This window comes from Sylvia atricapilla, chromosome 1 (assembly GCF_009819655.1).
Source record: "Sylvia atricapilla isolate bSylAtr1 chromosome 1, bSylAtr1.pri, whole genome shotgun sequence".
Lineage (NCBI taxonomy): Eukaryota > Metazoa > Chordata > Aves > Passeriformes > Sylviidae > Sylvia > Sylvia atricapilla.
The window spans coordinates 52,923,161-52,937,981 of NC_089140.1; the positions used below are offsets into that span (position 1 = coordinate 52,923,161).

Here is a 14,821-nt window from a genome sequence, read left to right on the forward strand (position 1 = left end):
ATTGAGGAGGGAAGAGGAAAAACAGAAGGCACAGGCTAGGGTATTAGTTGCCACGTGGTCAGGGAAGTACAAAAACAGGATCGGGCCCCAAATCCCAAGAATTGGAAGCAGGAGGTCACCAGAAGGAGACACTCACCCCCTCCTCAGAGAGTCTCAAACAATCAAAGAGACCCCCCCGGAGTGTTTCTATTGTAAGAAAAAGAGACACTATAAGAAAGACTGCTGACAGAGGTTGAAAGATGAGAAAATCTTTCAAGAGGACTAGGGATGTCAAGGGCTTTTTATTTTGGGGTCGAGAACAGCTACGGAGCCCTTGATAATGTTGAAAATAGGACCCCATAACGAGGAAATAGAATTTCTTGTAGATTCTGGCACTGAGAGAAGCACTTGTCAAAAATTGCCTAAAAGTTGTAAAAGAAGTAAAGATATGATGATTGTAATTGGAGTGAAGGGAGACCCATTTAAAGCAGGTAGAAATTGAATCGGATAATAAAATTTGTATAGGTGATTTGTTGGTGGTGGAGGAGGCAGATTACAATTTCTTAGGTCGAGATTTGATGGTGGCATTAAGAATTAATTTGGTGGTAAAGAATTCTCAGTTGGTGGTGAGTCTATATAAACTAACACTGGAAGATGTGAAAAAGATAAATTCTGATGTTTGGTATACTCAAAGAAAAGCAGTGAGATTAGATACGGACCCAATTCATGTTGAAATAGAAAGACCTGAGGACCCCATTAGGGTGAGACAATACCCCATGCCCATGGAAGGGAGAAAGGGGTTGAAACTTGTTATAGATTATTTGATTAAGGCAGACACTTTGGAGCTGCGCATGTCTAGGCATAACACACCTATTTTGGCTGTAAGGAAATCAGATGGAAGTTATAGGTTAGTCCAGACTTTGAGAGCAGTTAATAAAAAAACCTAAAACTAGTTTTCCTGCAGTGGCAAATCCATATACCTTGTTGAACAGAGTATCCCCAGAAAATACTTAGTACAGTGTAATGGATCTGACAGATGCTTTTTGGACTTGTCCTCTAGCAGAGGAAAGTCGAGATTATTTTGTATTTCAATGGGAAGACCCAATAACAAATAGAAAACAGCAGCTTAGATGGACTTCTCTTCCTCAAGGTTTTGTTGACTCTCCTAATTTGTTTAGACAAGCTTTAGAACAGTTACTGAGACAGTTTAAGCTGGTGGAAGATACAAAGGTTTTGCAGTATGTTAATGATCTTTTAATAGCTGAACAGGAGGAAGAGAAGGTGAGAGTATGCATTATTGCTCTGCTAAACTTCCTAAGACAAAAAAGTCTGAAAGTTTCTAAATCTAAATTACTGTTTACTGAGCCTGAGGTGAAGTGCCTAAACCATTGGATTACAAAAAGTAAGAAAAAGCTTGATCCAGATAGAATAGCTGGGATCACAGAATTACCCCCTCCTCAGACAAAAAGACAGGTTAGGCAATTATTGAGATTTCTACGCTATTGCCGACAATGGATTGAAAGATACAGTGAGAAGGTGAAATTTCTTTATAAGAAATTAATCACAGATAGATTAAAATAGACTGAACAAGATGAGAAGGAATTCAGGAATCTAAAAAAAAATATTAGTAGCAGCTCCTGTACTGAGTCTCCCAGATGTAAAAGACAGTTTCAGTTGTTTGTGGATGTAAGCAATCATACTGCTCGTGGAGTTCTGCCCCAAAATTGGGCAGGGGCCAGGAAACCTGTTGGTTATGTATCAAAATTGCTAAACCCTGTGAGCAGAGGGCGGCCAACATGCTTGCAGGCAATTGTGGCTGTGGCTTTGCTGCTAGAGGAAGCTAAAAAATAACCTTTGGTGCACCTTTGGTGGTATATACTCCCTACAGCGTGAGGGGTATTTTGCAGCAAAAGGCAGACAAGTGGCTTACAGATGCCAGACTTTTGAAATATGAGGCAATTTTGATTCACTCAACAGAATTAGAACTAAAGACCACAGGAGCCCAAAACCCTGCTCAGTTTTTGTTTGGAGAAGTTATGAAAGCGTCTGCACGATTGTGCAGAAATTATAGAACTTCAGACAAAGACCAGGCCAAATTTGGAGACTGAAGAACTGGATGAAGGGGAAAAATGATTTGTGGATGATTCAGCCAGGGTAGCAGAAGAAAAGTGAAAATCAGGACATGCCATTGTAGATGGGAAGCAGGTGAAACAATAAAATCTGGCCCTTTGAGTGCTGGTTGGTCAGCACAGACATGTGAATTGTATGCAGTTCTGCAGGCCTTGAAAAAGCTAAAAGGTAGAAAGAGAACTATCTTTAAAGATTCTAAATATGCATTTGGAGTAGTCCATACTTCTGAAAAAATATGAAAAGAAATAGAATTGATCAGCACTAGAAGAAAAGGATTAGCTCATGAAGAATTAATAAGACAGATATTAGAAACAATCAGAAGTCCAGAAGCCATTTCTGTTGTGCATGTTAAAAGACACCAGGTAAGAATGCAATTTCGGAGCAGGAGAAATGATTTGGCAGATAGGGAAGCTAAGAAAGCAGCTCTCTTCTCAATTACCACACCTGAAATCAAGGAAAGTGAAACAAGCGAGTATCCCTCATCCCTCAGTCCTGAAGAAATCGAGGGCTATAAAAAGATAGGAGGTAACTGAGAAGAAGGAAAGTAGAAGTTACCAGATAGTAAGGAATTGGTTTCAAAGGAATATACTAGAAAAATTTTAAGAAGACTTCACCAGCAGACATACCGGGAGGCACAGGCTTTGGCTGAACAGTTCCTGAAATTCTTTGGCCATAAAGGAATTTTTGAGTTGGCTAGACAAGAAGTACAGGGGTGCATGCCATGTCAAAAAAATAAATCGAGCAAAGACACGCCAGGTCCCATTAGGGGATCGCCCCCGGCGTATCGCCCATTCAGCAGGATTTAGGCAGATTTTACTGAATTGCCGAAAGTAGGAAGGTACAAATATTTGCTAGTTTTTGTGGATCAGCTGACTCATGGGGTAGAAGCTTTTCCTACTACTCAGACAACTGCACAGACAGTCTCTAAAAAAATTCTGGACGAGATTGCACCTTGGTACAAAATTGTGGATACTATAGACTCAGGTCAAGAAACCTACTTCACTTCAAAAATCATTAAACAATTAGCAGAAGCTTTGAGAATTAGATGGTAATACCACACCCCGTGGCACCCTCAGAGTTCGAGGAGAGTAGAAAGAATGAACCAAACCTTAAAGACACAGCTTTCAAAATTAATGATAAAGACTAAAATGTCATGGGTGAAATGCCTCCCCTTAGCTTTATTAAATATCAGGACTCAACCCCACACTAGTACAAGACTCTCACCTTTTAAAATGCTCTATAAAATGTCCTATGAGCCTAGGATGCCAGTATGACACCTTAAAATAGAGGATAATCAAATACAGTCTTACCTTATAGCCATTAACAGGAACCTCCTAAATCTCCAAAAATGTGGACTTGTAACACGGGGCGCCCCCCTAGGATTTGCAATTCACAAAATCCACCTGGAAGACCCCTTTAATGTCTCACTGGGAGGGTCCTTTTCTTGTCCTTTTAACCACAAACACTGCAGTACGAACCACTGAAAAAGGGTGGACTCACACTTCACCAGTGAAGAAGATCAAGGACGAAAAGGAAAACCCCGGGTGGAAAGTGACCTCCTCTTCAGGAAACCTGAAGATACAACTTCACCGAGAAGATAAATAAACGGAGAGTACACGATAAGTTGTAACATTGAGGGGTGTAATTGTTATCCTTTTATCCATTTTAAGTGTTTTTATTGCCAGGAAATTTGGGTAGTGCATTGCCGTAGGTGGGTCCGACCAATTGGTTTGTCCTCAGTGTCGTGAGATCAAACAAAGCCTGACTAGTCATATCCTAAGATTTGCCACTTCAAGTGGTATATTAGAATTATAATCACCACTGACTAGTCATATCCTAAGATTTGCCACTTCAATTGGTATATAAGAATTATAGTCACCACTTTGGCTAAAGATTCACCAGAAGGGAATAAGAAGAAAAATAAACTCTAGGGCACTAGTCCTAGCGGTGATGTGTCATAAGTTAAACAAGGTACCTTGCCACGCAGAACCTGTGAATCTTTCCCTGTGGGGTGTTTATAAAAGGAGGTATGTTGCTCAGACTAATCGCTGGACCCCTGAAGAATACCCCCACTGCGGTAGAAGGTAGTCTACCTCACCACCACCGCAACCCAGTGGGCACAGGCAAAGGCAGAGGAGTACACCTATGGGGAATCCTAATGGTCCTGAGCCTAGCCGGGTGCCACACAGTCAGTCTAACCCCAAAGAATCAGCCTACAACTGAGGGGCAAACTCTATCAGCCAAGTGCAAGCGGTGTCTCGAGATTGCCCCCAGAGGACAGAACATAACAATGGCAAAAGCACTCCAGCCTCACTATGACTGTCCAGAAGACAAAAGAGGTGGGTACTGCACCTACAATGACACTCAATTCAAAATTTGTAAACTGAAAAGAGTGACTATTTGTCACAATCCAGTGGCAACTCTTAAGACCGACAAGACAAGATCTGTTCTAAAAAAAAAATAAAAACAATACATAAACATGATTTAAGTGAAATGCCCTCTAATTCCTACCTGTAACCAGTGCAATCGCACTATACGGATGGGAGACAATAAAGAATCTACTTTTGTTGCATATTTTCAAGTGAGCAAGTTGTGTTATGACAGAAGTCAGCTAGAAATGTGTATAATGACTGAGAAAACATACTGGGTAGGGAGAAACCTAAAACATGACAAAATGTCCCACAATAATGAGCCTGCCATGTTAGACCTTTTAAAACATGATGAAAAAGTGTGTTTAAAATATAAAAGGACTTTCTGTTTTTTCAAAATATGAGGAAGGATTGGATCCAGAAACCAAACTGATCAAAGTGGCACAAGAGGTAAAAAGGCAGAAATCAGAGACAAAAAAAAAAACAAAAAAAACAATGGAGCAGGAAAAGCTGAAGACATTAAGTGATCAATATGACCAATTAGAAAAACAGTACAGTGAATTAGGACTGCCTACAACCAACAAAAATTTGTTTATAGAATTAATGCAAGAAATAGCCACAGAGTTAGTATTGACTAACTATTGCATCTGTGGAAGTTTAAAGTCAGCTGAAAAATGGCCCTGGAAAGGAGAAGGACTGACCCCAGAGCAGCTCTTAAAATGGGATGATACCCAAATGACAAAAACAAAATTGAGGCCTGAGGGGTAGATCCTGGATCAAAGAGTGATTGGAACACTGTATCAACAAATAAAGAAAATAATATACTCCCTGTATATCCACCTTAGCTGTAAGTTCGGATTAAAAAACTAAGATATGGCAGCCCGAGGCCCCTACTAGATATTGAAAAAAAAGATAAAGATGAAAATTCTGATTGGATTGAACAGATCGAGCTCTGCTGGCACAAAGGCTCTGGGGTTAACCCTTACCAATCTTTAGACAATTTAAAAGAATACTGGAGAGACCCAGGAATTACTAAAACCAGATAGAAAACTCCTGGAAGAATTTACTAGATATGTGGAAAGAAAGCATACAGTGAATTAATCTCAAAAGTGGAAAAGTTTGTGCACTTTAGGTATGATCAGACCTTCTTACTTTACACTCTCTAGGTTGGAAACTAATGTGTTAGGCTCACCACTTTTTGAAACCTTACAAAAAAAATAAAAGAGAGCTAAAACGAGAATTACCTATGGCTGGAGGGAATCATAAATGGGGAAATGAAGAATGGCCAGCTGAAAGAATAATAGAATATTACGGCCCAGCAACTTGGGCACAAGATGGAAGCTTGGGCTACTGCACCCATATTTATTTATGATAATAAAATGTCAGATTAATTCGGCTTCAAACTGTAGTAGAAATAGTGCCAAATCACACCTCAGAGGCCTTAGAGCTCTTAGCCAAACAACATATCCAAATCCAGGCTTGCGTATATCAAAATCGAATAGCCCTAGATTATTTAATGGCTGAAGAATGAAGAGTTTGTGAAAAATTTAATGAATCAGAATGCTATATTGAAACTGACGACTACTGAGAAACCATTCGAGAGTTAGCAACAGAAATTAAGAAGGTAACTCACACCCCAGTACAAAAATGGAATTCAATAATTCAAGCATTTTGGTGAGACCAACTGTTTGGAACAGGGGGATAGTGGAAAAATGTTACTTTTTTTATTCTCTGTTCCATTGCTGGGATAATGTTTCTATCTTGCTTAATACCATGCTTCATCAAGTTAATACATTCAGTGGTGCAAGACATGCAAATTGTGACTCTACCTACAAATCCTGAGATGGCTTTAAATAAATCAAGACAAACTACAAAATTATTAAATTTGAATAAAACCAAAGAAACAAACAAGACAGCTGAAGCCTTAGCTAAATTTGAGGCCAAGCTAAAAGAAGGAGATGAAGAGAGATACTGTAAAACAGTAAGTGACTGTTGGGTTGATTAGGAAAGGTGAAAGTAGATGTTTTTGCTAATTGCACTGGGTGAAGGGATAAACTAAGATTCTATTTTTTTTAACAAAATGCACTGGGTGAAAGGGTCAAATAAAAGGTATATTTTTTATTTAAATTACACACTGGATGTGAAGTAAAATCTTTTAAGCAATAGAATGTTAAAAGATTTTATAAATAAAGATACGCTTCTGATGTTTTTCATTATAAAAAAATTAAAAATTTATACAGACTCACGAATTAATTAGTTTACATAAAGAGGGTAGAGATTTGTTATGGTTATAGTGGAATTAATTCATTCTTTTAGGAAAATATTCTGCATAAAACATACACTATATCAAATACCTATGTCTCCTTGAAATAAAAGTATGGTGCAACTATAAGATTGTTTCCAGGAATGATTCGTGCAACTACGAGATTGTTATCCAGGAATAAGACAACCTCCATCTACAAAATAAAAGAAGGAGTTCTCTGGAGGAGATGGGCCTTCTCCTGAGATAAGATCACTAACGCCCTGGTGATCATCACCTGATTGTGACTTTATCTACAATCTGACCAGTGGGCGTGTGTATACCAAGTTCCCAAAAATCTAATCATAAGTATCAGCTCTGCCCAGAATCCCATTCATCAGACCAGCAGAGGAAAAGAAAGAAATATGAATTTGAAAACACCTGCAGAGTGGACAATGGAATGAGGCAACTTTTTGCCTCAAGCAAGAAAAACTGCATAAAAACTGGACTATGTGCGGGCAGGACTTGTGAACGGGGAGGGGGTACAGCTTTGCAGTCGCACCTGACGTTCACCCAGCATTTGATCCCGGGGTCCATGCTGTTTGATTGATTTTGGCTTTTTCCATAAAATTCTAATTCACAAAATTCTATTAATAAATTGGCAATTTTTTAATGAAATTGGACTCGTTATTTATAACACTAAGCAAAACCCACTTGACACAAACTCTGCTTTAGCCCATTCAAACAAATTTCAAGCAGAGTTTTTCTAATCAGTGTGCACAGTCATCCTGTGCACACTGATTAAAATTAAATTTAAAATTACAGCTATCTCTTAATATTTTGCCAGATCAGGGACAAAGTAAGTTTTCCTGGCTCACAAAACTATTTGAATTACTGATAATAAAATGTCAGAATAAGGAAACATACGAATTAATGTTCAAATACTCATCGTGAAGAGCAATGCCTTTGTGAGTTAATAATAGATCTTGTCAAATAAAATATCAAATAATAAAACATTATGTTGTATGCAAGATAAATTGCATCTCCAAATTATAATAGTTCTCCACACTTGATGGCCCTGCACTAAGCATTGTGGAAATGCAGATTTTATAACACATGAGCAAAATAGTTTTGGTATTCTATAAATGCATTTCGAGTACAAACTAAGATTACAAATTTAAAATTCAAGCAGTCATTTTCATTAAAGAATTGGAAATAAGCAGTAAAAAGAACAAACATGTCTTCTTCCCCAAGCTGATGGACTCCACGCAAAAAAAAATCCAAGAAAACTCCTAAACTCCTGATGACAGTTTTACAGCAAGTAAAACTTTGCAGATTCATCAGTCCAAAGGATTTGTCTGAGAAAAACATTACAGATATAAAGAAGGCTGAAACTTACCCTGCTATGCCTCCATACAGGACGCCCTCCTCTAACATCTTAAGAGCATCATATGTTTTCTTATATACAAAAGGTATTTCAACGTGCTTTTCACAAAACTAGATTTTCAATCAACGTTTCTATCTATACTTGGTGTTATCCTGCAGGCAGAAAACCTGCCCCATACCTGACAAATCAAGGTAGCGCTATTTTCAGAGTGCCAGCAAAAATCAAACAATGCAGCAGCAAAGTTGCACTGTACAAAGCAAGGAGGAGGACTGGCAAAAGCCTTCCACAACTACACAGTGATAAAATAACTTTCAGCAAATAACATGTCTTTTAGATGGAATGACATTCAGTAAACAAAGTACATTTTAGATGAGAATAAATTGTAAGGTTCACAGATTCAGCCCACAAAAGGTCTTAAAAATACACCTTGAAAATGGATTAATATCTTACACTGCTCCTGCTCTCTGAAAATAGCTGGGTTCTAACATCTACCTTGACTGGGATGGGCTGAAGCCGTGGAAAACATCTGTACTAAGACAACCTGATTCACTGAGATGCTACAATTTAAATCCTATTTCTTTCTCACTCATCTTTCTCACTATAAGGAGTTACCTAGACTTCTAATCCCCAAAGATTTTTTTTCCCCACACATAATATGGGAAAAAACAGACCATAAACCTACAGTAATTTAATTTTAACCATATAATGAATCAGTCAAAGTTTATGGTATATATCCGATCCCACTTTCTTCCTATCTCATGCATTTGAGGAAAGGCTCCTTCACTTTTGAGGACAGGTTGAGGAAGCTGAGCTTTTTCAGCTTTGAGAAGAGACAACTGCAAGGGAGCTTCATCAATGTCTGTAAGTATCTGAAGGGAGAGTGCCAAGAGAAGGGGGCTAGACACTTCTGGCCAAGGAATGGGGCAAGACATAATGGGCAGAAACTGATGCAAAGGAAATTCCAGCTGAACCTGAGTAAAAACTTCACTGTGTCACTGAGCACTGGAACAGATTGCCCAGAGAGATTGTGGAGTCTACTTCCCTGGAGATATTCAACAGCTGTCTGGACACAATCAAGAGTAACATGCTCTAGTGGACCCTGCCTAGGCAGGAGGGTCAGAATAGATGTCCTCCAGTGATTCTGTTATTTGGCTACAAATGCATAAGGTATCAGGGGAAAAAAGGATTCTGTTCATCTAGAGTGTTTCTTCAACACTGAAGATTGGGTACAGTCTTCAATACAATACTACAATAATATAGAAAATATTCCAGGTAACAATACCAAATACACTTTCTAGCCGGCAACTGCTGCACAGATCCTAGGACCAGCTGGAACACTGTGCACCTGGTCAATTTATTAACTTTCTGGATCTTGCAATAGTCCCCAGGGAGAAGGAAAAAAAAAAAGCACAATTGATTTTTCTATTCCCTTGACACTGAATTTCTGCAGTCTGCCTCAGAGACTGCAAAGTCTAGACAAAGAACAGTAAGTCTGGACTACAATCTCTCTTGCAGGTGTCTACTCTGATGAGAGTACTCCAAGAGCTCTTGGAGTGGGACAAATCCAAAAACAGCATCGAGATACTACTTAGAGGAAGTAACAAGAAACCGATTCATCAAGAAAAGACACCTGATACAAATTTAATTTTCTTCCGCAGCAAAGCAATAGTTTTTGTGGCTCAGAAAAAAGCACAAATACTTTATATCTTGACTGTATTTAAAGTTTTTTATATACTTTCACTTTTTTTTAAAAAATCTTTTTAAAACATTTTTTTCAAGAAAGTTTGGAAAACATGATCTAGAATAAGTTCATTCAGGCTGGATTCAGCAGTTATCCCTGGTTCTACATGATACACCACCTGGTACAGACCTGGACAACTTCCATGTGCTAGTCTTGCTACATCTCTAAGTGGATGACAAGAAAGAGTCAACATATTAAATCTGTAGACCAAACAGAACAAAGAAAGACCAGAAGTGTGAGGGACAGGATTCAAATCCAGTATTATTGAGGCAAAGTAGAAAAAATGGAAAAAGCAGGGAAGAAACACAGCTGTACACATTGCATAAATACAGTAAGGAGAACTTCAAGCCAGGTGTGATTTAACTCCACTGCACAAGCTCTGTGCAGCCACTCTGTCACTCCCACCTCAGTGAGACCAGGGAGAAAATCAGGAGGCTAAAAGCTAGAAAACTCATGGGTTGAAATAAAGACAAGTTTAACAGAGAAAGCGGAAATCGCACTCACAAGCAAAGCAAAGAAATTAATTCCTTGTTTGCTTGGGCATGCTGGTGTTCAGCCATCTCCAGGAAGCAGGGCCTGGCCCATCAGGTGGAACAGTTACTTGGGAAGACAAATACCATGACACTGAAAGTCCACCCCCTTTTCTTTCCCCAGCTTTACATGCTGAGCATGATGCCATATAGTATGGGATATTCCTGTGCCCAGTTGGGGTCAGCTTGTCCTGGTTGTGTTTCTTTCCAACTCCTTGTGCACATCCAGTGTCCTCACGGTGGGGGTGGTACAAGAAGCAGAAAAGGCCTTGAGGCTATGTAGGCCTTGCCCAGGAGTAACAGAAACATCTCTGTATTATCAACACTGTTTTTGCCACAAATCCAAAATACAGCCCCATGCCAGCTAGTATGAGAAAAATTAACTCCACCCCAGCCAAAACCAGTACACCAGTAAGCGTATAAAGAGAGAATCCATTGGTAATAGGGGATGACAATCTGAACAGGAGTCGGAGTCTAGCCATTAAGCACAAGGCAAACAAGCAGGCTGGAGCACATAAACATGACTGTGCCTCACAGAACACATGGACTTGTCCTTCCACTCTACTGAGCATCAGCAAAGCTTCAGCTGTAGCACTACATCCTCGCCTGGGTGCAGCATTTAAAGAAGCAAATGAGCCAAGTGGAGCAGGTCCAAAGAGCCACAGGAAAGAGCAAAATTCAGCAAAACACAACCCATAAAGATACACATATAACTGGGATTAGCTAGCAAAAATGTGGAATAAAGATGTAAGAATGGAGTGAGAAGAACAGTGCAAGTGACACCATTCAGTTTTTAAGATGCTTCTGTGAAGAAGAAAGAACACCTTTTCTTGTGCACACAGTAGGTGGGACCGATAACACCACAACAAGAGTCAGCTTACACATTATGAAAAGCTTCCTAACAATTAAGAGAGCAGAACAGGTGTCATATTGTAAATGCAAGGAAAATGAAGCAACCCTTTAAAATTGCTGTCACTTTGAAGTAAAAGGCAGTGGGAGAGGTACTGTATCTGTAAGCACAATTTTTCATCCTCTTCCATAAGGGATGGCTTGGAAATGGTCACTACTCCATTTTATCAAGTAGCTACTTTAAACATAACTTTTACCTCCTAAATTAATAAAGGCCAGTTAAAATGACTGCTTGTGATGAGAATCTGCTTTCTTGCTACTAAAGAATTACATGTGGCAATGGAACAATTGAATATGGCAACGTACTTCTTTTTTCACCTGGCATTTTCTATTATTTGCATACTTTTAGTAAGACACAACAAGATATGACAGTTGCTCCAATTTCTTGTCAAATTCTCTTTGTATTTTCATCTGCAATAAATGATGAACGGGGTAAAAGCAATGACAGGTACTCTTCTCACCATATGAGGAGGGGGAGAAAAATTGCATACACAAGTGTATCCATTAGTTTAATGCAAAAGAGATTATGGAAGCACTCAAGAGCAAAGGGATAAGTGATGTTCTCACAAGCCATTACGCTAATGGTGAGAGCAAGGGAATGCCTCTGTAACTGCCAGAGAGCAGGGTGAGAGAGACCTCTGGGGATTCAGACAGTGCACAGGGCAAAGGAAAAATTGCTCAGCCCTGGCAGAGGGATGACTGCTGACTTACAAAATCACATGTGTTATTACGGACATCAGACTCATCCTTACTTTACTTGTTAAATGTCAGTCCCTGATTTCCTCAAGACCCCATGAGTCAAATGTATTTCAAAAGCATTGCCTAGGGGAGTAAAGGATCAAGTGTTAAGTTCCCTATATTCCCTCCACCTCAGTTAATTTACTATTTCCAGTTTCCCAATTCAATCCTCATCTGCAAATCCAGAGACAATCCTCATCTGTAGGAGCAAGAGCAGAACATGGATGCACTCTTCCCAATGCACAGCTCTGATCTCTACAAAACCTGGTCACACCAAGGAAAGAAGTGAACCACTTTCTTTTCATGCAGACCTGGCCCAAGAGACAGACCTTTTGCTGCTTCCTTTAAGTCTGCCATCCAACATATGCCTTCACCCCTTGGCTGACCTTCCACCAACCAGTTCACTGCCCTTCCATCTCCAGGGCTCAGCTAGTGCTGAACCACTTGTGGCCAGCACACATGAAAAATTAACCACATTGATTTAAAGTAACATGAGTCAGCTGAAGCCTCATGAACTTACCTACTATCCTGCAGGCACAACTCCACAGGAGGCTGAGGCATGGCTGATGCCCTGCTCTCTTTTAGCCAGTATAGTTAGAAATGGTATCTCTGAACTGTACGCAACTCATTAATATGAAGTCTATGTGAGGTGTAGCAGAGACACACGTGGCCACATGCCTCAACCAGCCCCGATTCCCAGAACCACTCCACAGACTCGATGTGCCCCCCTGCAGTGCTGACCTTCATCAATTAAGTAGTTAAATACTACTTTCAGACACTTTGTTGTGCTTCATATCTCACAGGCCTGCTACACTACACAAGCTCCTACCAATGGGCACATACTCCTAGCAAATGTCTCCCTTATCTGTTGTCTTTTTGGCAGTCCACAATGGGTCACTCGATGCAATTTCATTTCCTTAATTAAATCTTCCCTGAGGCATCATCACAAAGTATTACTTCCCTTTGATTGTTTAATATTTCAGAATAGAGACAGTGTCACCCTGCTTTTATGGGGTAGAAAGTTTCTCCATTGATTAACCCCCAGAGATGACAGGATTTTTCTTTTTAAGCCAGTAACATTCACATTCGTTACATAAACAACATGTGAAAGGCCATATAACAAGGCTAGGGAGAATATAAGGGAAAAAGTGAAGCATAGCCAAGTCAAGTCAAAACAACCCCAAATAAATACAAAAAACCCTGTAGTTTCTTGCTATCTCAAACTTGCAGAGTTTGTTTGCAACTGTGCAGAAAGACCCCAAAATCCAACTGCCTTCTAGTGAGAGCAGCACTTTTGGGAATTTAATTAAAGCCAAGGCTTTTCCTAGCGTTTGTAGTATCTGTAGCCACAGGGTCAAGGAAAAAAAATCTCAGCTTTCCAGCAGTACAACTCCAACCTACACACACTGAAAGTCTTGAACCCTGTAAGCACCCTGATCTCACAGGAGAAAGACTCCACATCAAAAGCCTTGAAAATTCCTACACTGGCAGGGAGTCCAACTCCTGAGTTTTCAACACTTGTAGACAGAATTATTGCCTGGATATGCAATTACTCTTTGCACTTTCCAGAAGTACATTGCTCTACACAGTTTTGTGCAGTTGATTATGAATCAACCATTACTGCTTGTGACACCTTGCACTGAACATAATGACATTCAGCCCCTCTGTTAAAGCAAAGCTAAACTCTCCAGGGAGAGAGACACAAACAATGTGCGCAACATATACTTCAAGGAAATGCTAATATGAACTACCACAGAAATACTGACCAGAAATTCTGGTCTTGTATTGACACAAACAACCCTATAGTAGATGTGAGGTGAGATTTATATCATCCGGCTCTAGCTGTTTTGCTTAAATTTGCATTGAGGCTTCCTTGAGAGAGACACACAGAAAATTGCAACTTATCTTAAAATAGAGAATGGTTCATCCCAAGCCCCTCTCCCCACTACAAAGAACCCAGTTATTCCATTGGCACAAAAGGGCTCAACTCTAGACAGCTAAAGTAAAGTGAGATATATTTAATACAGCAATGGAGAAAGATCCCCAGAACTGCCACCAACATCAACAGGAATCTCCAGTAGCCTCTAAGAGCCACAACGATCCCAATAATCAACTTGTGCATCAAAATTCCGAGCAGAACTTGAGATCTTCTGCATTTTGGAAGATTTAAATATTTTACCTACTAATAAGGCAAAGCCGAAAATGTCAGAAGCGACTGACTCACAAATAGCCACTATCAAATACAATTCTGTGAAACACAAGGTGTAGATAGCACTGAGCAGGGAGGCAATCATCCCTATACACCCAAATCCCTATAACATCACCAGACAAGATAAACATGTAGCAGTGGTTCACAGATATTATTGCAATGGACATTTTGTAGCAGCAAAGGGAAGGATCTGAAGGAACAAAGTAACAAACTACTCAGGCAGTCTCTTACCACTGGCTCAATGAGTAGAGAAAGCAGCTTGAAGTGAGTTGCCAGATAATGGTACAAAAACAAAGTACTTCAGTCATGTTAATTATCTAGCAAAAGAAGAGGCAGAGGGCACAAGAACATGTATTAAAACAAAACAAAACAACCACAACCCCCAAAAACAAACAAACAAACAAACCCTCACCAAACAAAAAGAAACCCCACCAAACTTGGTATTCAAATAAAATGGAACAGAGGAGAAAAATGCCCTTACAGCAGAGTTTTAACTTGCAGAAAGCTTATGACATTAAGATTACCATATAAAAGGAGAAAAATTACCAAATCATAGACAAAGATTTTTGTCAAAAGATAAACAGAAAATT

General features: G+C 39.5%; 1 protein-coding gene across 1 annotated transcript in view; it reads right to left on the minus strand.

Annotated features, from left to right (window-relative positions):
* Positions 1–14,821, minus strand: part of HECW1 (HECT, C2 and WW domain containing E3 ubiquitin protein ligase 1) — a 258,375-nt gene that overhangs the window by 229,099 nt on the left and 14,455 nt on the right. The window lies entirely within an intron of this gene.